Below are 6,868 nucleotides of genomic sequence, written 5' to 3' on the forward strand. Positions count from 1 at the left end.
AGTATTGCACATGCACTGGTAAGTGGAAGATTGTGGAGGGCTGCTTATGCTAGTCCAGGCAGGTCTTTACAAGGCTTGCCCTCTCACACAGCATGGATGACACTGACTCAGAGCTTGACAGTACACATGACCCGGCTCATAAGTGGTCTTTAGCAACCCATACTTATAAATGGCAACTAGTAGGATTGGTCGGACTCGCTGACTTGATTGATGTTTGTCACCATATCCAAATGCTCATGCTGATGATCACTGGATTGTCTGGTCCACACTTGATTATGTACAATCCCCTACCATAGAGCCGGAATATTGCTGAGTTTTATGTTAAACAACAAACAGAGTTCGGCAGTCATGGTTTTACCTCCTTTCAACCTGCACCAGGTAGTGTAACCACCATGTGAAACGCTGGCCTACATTATTCATGAACACCCTGATGGGTCTCCTACATAACAATAAGAAAAACAAAAACTGTACAAAGGTAGCATTTTGGAAATGTGGACCATTTGATTAAAGCAGCTGATGTAAGTTTGATGCCAAAACTCATACTGTAGACTTACATGTGAAGCACCAGAGTGAGCATGTTCAAATTTAACGTCACTTTGACACTATTTCAGCCATATCGTGAGTAAATCAGGCTAGAGATTAAAAATAATTGTAGGTAAATTATAAAAATTTTGTCGATGGACAGTAAAACAACTAGATTATCACAGAAATTTAAAACTAGTAATTAAATCTATAAGATTTTAACTATTCAGGACAATACAATACAAACACAGGCTATAGATTACCAAGAACTGGAGGTAGATAATCATTCTAGTGACAGTCTGAATGAAGCATTATAACCCATGCTGTTGTCTTTACTCCATCTTTTGTATACTTACTTCAATGCCAAATTTTCATTCTTATCTCCACTGAAGTTTTCTAACACACAACATAGAAAGTAGTAAGTATGAAAATAATTCTTTATTGAACACATTTAAATAATATACATATAGTGCTGACAACTGTATTAAAAATCCTTCATATTACTTCATCTTGAGTTGACTGAATAATGATTCCATTCAAGCATGAACTTAATTAAGATTTTAGTTCAAACTATAATGATCTCAAGTGCAAATATACTAATTATGCAGGGTGTTGACATATATATATGTGTGAGGCTTTTATATTCTTATCAAGAAATGTGGGTTTTATTGACATACTTATACCCCAGTAAGGCATGTTGAAAAAATTTGTACACATGCCCAAAGCTAGCTGGCATGGATGTTTTGGTATATATCCTGATCCCTGTCATTTTGCACTACATTGGTGCCGACCAGATTGCCGACCAGTCATATTTAAAAAAAAAAAATAAAAAATAAAAAAAATTCCCCGCTCGAAGAATCTATTTCTAATGTTTTGCCAAACATGTAAACTTTCAAAAACAATTTTTGGATTGTTTTTGTCTCATATACACTTCATAAATTGCCTAAAGTAAAATACTTTTAGTTCTTAAAAGGAATATTACTGTGACTGGTATTTTTGTTGTTGTTACCCTTAAGGTTTTGGTTTAGGTTTTCACCTTAAGTGTTTAATCCACCGGAGGGAAGAGTATTCATTCAAGGACCAACTCACACATTACAAATGTCTCCTAACCTGAATAATATCCATGATTTTCCAGGGATTTACGCCAATATATCAAGAAAACATGAAGGAAAAAACTTAGTTGTTTCAAACTTTTGTTCACTTTGCTTGAAGCATTTAACCTAACTGATATATCACCACAGAGAATATTGTCACTGAAACTGTACATTCAGTGTCCTTACAATGAAATTACAATATTTCTACTCCCACACATTGTGTAATACTGTTGCAACTTCAAACATGAAGTAGTAGGATCTTTAGATAGTCAGGAAGACAAATACTCCATGCTATCAAATATAATTTTGTCATTAGTTTCCAAAAAAAAACCTCCTTCATAAATCATGTTGTGCAATTCTTTGAGAAACTGAAACTGAAATCTATTCTATCATTAGATGTTCAGGAAGACGAAAATTTAACACCTGTTTTCTTTTCATAATTTTGTCTCTTAAAAATTAATCTTGAAAAGATTCGCTTGTCCTGAGTTGCACATGAATGCATGAACATGAAAATAGGTATTGAGTAAAACTGCTAAAAGAATGTATATTTCATGCCCATTCGCATTGTATTCTATTTAAATATTATGTAAGTAGCATAATGAGGTAATTTTCAAAAACATTCCCTATGTTGAAACTTTTGTATTACACTGATTTTAGGACAACACAGATGTTTCCTCACAGCATTTTGGCAAATGGAAACCTTACATCGGAAAAGTAAACCTGAAATGTGCTTATCATCATCATCATCATCATCATCATCATCATCATCATCATCATCATCATCATGATCATCATCATCAGGTCATCTCTTGTTTTCCCAGAATAAGGCTTTTGTTTTGTAGGAACAGGCTTTACTTTTCGTTAGTAAGACCTCTTCTCAGGTTTTACTTTCTGCAATCATCTTTTCCTAACTCAGTATGAACATCAACTTTCAAATGATATACGAATGTTTGAAATCAACTGAAAAATATTAAGATAAAAAGATTAGGATCAAAGTGCAAATGTTTCCCCTAGCAAGAACGGAACTGCAACTCTCAGATTTGAAGGCAGATATTCTACCACACAGCTACATGGTCAATAAAGGACATGGGGTTGAATTATAGATTTATAGTTACTGTCATTAAATTGATTTTGCATGCACTTCAGTTGTTATGTAGCTTTATTAAATGATCATCTACACTGTAATTGCATATCATTGATGGTATATATGTTAGAGAAAACACTTCTCCTCGGTTTTGGTAGACAATATAAAGCCATTGGGGTCGAGAAATCCCTCTGGTTTTACATTGTCTACCAAATGACTTCTCAGTATTCTAACACTGAGGGTTGTATGAAAGGACCAGTAGGTACCGTTGAGGATGAAATTTAACATCAAACAAACAAGTCTAGTAACATGTATAGCCACCCATGGCAAACACTGACTTATACTTCACAATAGCCTTAATGACCTATGAAAATTTAACTTTAAAAGTACACATGCTAACAACAATTTGTGTGAAGGGGAGGCTTTGAGCTGATTGGATCCTGTGTGTTTGAAATAGGGAATGCTTATTAGCCAGTGCACGCTAAGTATGTTGAATACGGTAATTATTTTCACTAGCATGAATAAACCCATGTATAATATGATGTGAATAACTGAAAACATAGGTGATACATCAGTTGTCAAATGCTTGAAGTCTTTGTATAGTGTGAAAAAAGAGTTTGCTTATAAACTGTGAGATACTCTCAATCCAGACCATGCACAATCCCAATTTCCACCTCTGAATACAGTAGAAATACCGTACCTCTTCCTCTGAATTAAATTTCAGGGTAGAGATTATCAATAAGTACATAATATCTTTATGACTAGTTACAACCAAGCATGTAGGGAATCACAAGGAAGCAATGAATTATTTCTAAACACTTGTAAATCAAATCACATCATCAAATGGAAACATCATTGAGTCAGTGACAACATCATTCAATAACACAGAAATGAAAGACATAAAAGTGTAATTTGTAACCAAAAACAAACTGGCTACAGATTGTGCTGAAAGGTTTTCACACAGGTTTTTACCAACATTCTACATGGATAAAAAGGGGTGGTTTAATTCCACAGGTAAAAACATTAACCCTGCCCCAGTTAAGCCTATAATAATGTGTTAATTTCACTAACCTTAAAATATGTCATTCAAAAAGCATAATTAAAAGGGAAAAAAAAAAATTGGTTCCGATTGGTGAAGATAATTATGTCAAGATATTAAAAAAAATTAGATAAAACACTTATATGTAGCTACCTACATGCTAGTGTGATCAGTGGGAGCTATGCAACATTTTTTTAACTTGACACCTACTTCACATAGTATGAGTGAGGGATTTAATGCTTCTTTAAACAGTTTTACAGTTATATCAAAACATGTCAACTTAATGTGGAAAGAAGCGATATATGTCTCATACATTTACCATTTAGTTAAACCAACAAGCATGTCTAAAGGGCTGTATAGCCTAGAAACTTTGATGCAGGATTCAAACTCGCAATCACAGTATTCTGGTGCTTACCAAGGGACATAACTCTGCATGAACAATAATTGCGCCTGACATGACTTAACCACCCTTGCACCAAACAAATGGTAATTTCTGAATTTCCGATACATTAAAGGATATGATTTCGCTGAAGTTATCACTCAAACTGAAATAAAATATCCCGGCCACTCAAATCTAACTACAACATTAACAGGAAGTATTACAATGACCCTTTTAAACAGGAAGATGAGATTCAAAAAGAGAAAAATATCATCTATTGAATGAACTATACAAGTAAAAGCAAACATACATGTCAGCTCCCACAACAGATACTAAAACAATTAAGGCACTGGATAATAGTACATTTAACAGCCAATGCATAATACAGCCAATTAACAAAGATACAATGCTATCACCAATGAAGCAGTCAGTCAACACACCATTCAGTAAAAGAGTATTTCTAATGGTCCCTGGAATTATATTGACTGACATGGGGACCTGCCTAGTCCAAAGAACGAAGCACCCATGTCAGAGAAACATATACTGAGGGACAAAAATTAGGGATCACATGAATGGACAAGTGTCCCTTTATATTTTTTTCACAAGGTTTCTTCACATGTTATGTGATACAAAGCTTGTGAAGAAACCTGGAAAAAGTACTAAAGGAACACCTGTGTTTTCATATGACCCTTTATTTTTTCCTCTCCGTATATTTTCGTAAACATTTAGCATTGCATTGAGTGCCATGATGTCAATTAAGTTTAAGAAAATATTGCAGTATTGGTCAAAGTTGTTGGTGAAATAAGTGCAATGTTTGCAAAATTGAAGGATGGGTTATATTTGTAATAAGCAGAACGGAGAAATGGTAAGTTGTCATTTGGGCATTGCACAGAAATTTGAAGACCAAAGAAGAAATTATGGACTGAAATTGCTTCACAAAATCTCTGACCGGTCTCACACCATGACTCCATGTACAACTAGATAACCATCTGACACTCCTGAGGACTAGCTGGATAAACACATGACATCATACATACCACTCAGAGAAGTTAAGAGCCATCTGATGGTCCTTAACTTCTTTTGAGCAGAACACAATGTTGAAACCCTTACCTTGTAGATAAATATAAGAAGTCTATTGCTCAAAGAAAGAAGTTAAAGAAGTCTATCATTCAAAGCAAGATGAAGAAGCCTATCATCCAAAACAAGATAAAGAAGTCTATTGTTCAAAACAAGATAAAGAAGTCTATTGTTCAAAACAACTTAAAGCAGTCTTTCGTTTGAAGTAAGTTAAAGAAGCCTATCATCCAAAACAAGATAAAGAAGTCTATTGTTCAAAACAACTTAAAGCAGTCTTTCGTTTGAAGTAAGTTAAAGAAGCCTATCATCCAAAACAAGATAAAGAAGTCTATTGTTCAAAACAACTTAAAGCAGTCTTTCGTTTGAAGTAAGTTAAAGAAGCCTATCATCCAAAACAAGATAAAGAAGTCTATTGTTCAAAACAACTTAAAGCAGTCTTTCGTTTGAAGTAAGTTAAAGAAGCCTATCATTCAAAACAAGTTAAAAAGTAAGCAATTCATGGATAAGACCACAGCTGATCAAGCTATATTGTTGCACTTCAGAATCATGCTGTGGAGAATGTACTAAAAGGAAATCCAAAGAGACACACAATTTATCAAAGGTGTAGGGCAAATCAAGTATGCATTGCCATATATATAAACTGAAATGAAAATATTACTGTAATTTTCCTGAAAATGATGAAGACACCAAACAATCTTCAGGTATACTATCTGTTCATTCTCTGTGAATGCTCTGGGAATATTGCAAAAAGATGAATAATGGCAAATATATTTCAGCATTATAATATGAAAGATTTAGAGTGAATGTGCTCTTATGCCACTTCTAGCAAGATTCCAGCAAAAGAACGGAAATAGGCTTCACACATTGTAGGGAACCAAACCAGGGTCTTCGGCATGATAAGCAAACACTTTAACTACTAGGCTAGATGAGATTGAATGCCTATCCCTTAAAACAAATTCATGAAGTCTGTCAATCGAAACAAGTTACAGAAGCCGGTCACTCCAAAAAGGTTCAGTAGAAGGTCACTCGAAACAAGTTACAGAAGCCGGTCACTCGAAACAAGTTAAAGAATACATAATCCCAACACATGACCATAGCTAATTCATCATGTGAACTAGTATGAACTAAACGAAAGAATCTTTTGTGTGTCTAAAAAGAACATAATCGTGGGTAAAGCAGCAAGGGAGACAAAAGACTGCCATGCAAACATTTGATAAATACATCTCCAGTTGGTCTTGTTTATAAATATTTACACACAACATGTCTGGGTTATATGTGACTATACATACTGTTTTTCATATACTGACATTGTGCAAAAACAAGTGTGTGAATAGAATATGTACTTATAGTAACCGACAAAATACACTGCATCCCAGTCATATTTCATTTGTAACTAGGGACAGGTACACAATGCATAAAAAAACACATTAAAACATGCATGACCACACAATCATCTTAAGAGTATGATATAATGACAAGTAACAATGAAAGAAAGACAAATTTCCAGTTGCAACCTCACTGGATACTTAACATGTCCAGAAAAGCAAATCTAACAAACGCAGCTGTGGCATGGTTCTATAAAGAATCTTGGTGTTTCTTCTATTCGACTTACGGTAATCATAACCAAAACACACCAAGGCTGAAAGATGCCTTAGTCCTGTGTTTCAAGTGTG

Source organism: Haliotis asinina, chromosome 12 (assembly GCF_037392515.1).
Source record: "Haliotis asinina isolate JCU_RB_2024 chromosome 12, JCU_Hal_asi_v2, whole genome shotgun sequence".
NCBI classification, from domain to species: domain Eukaryota; kingdom Metazoa; phylum Mollusca; class Gastropoda; order Lepetellida; family Haliotidae; genus Haliotis; species Haliotis asinina.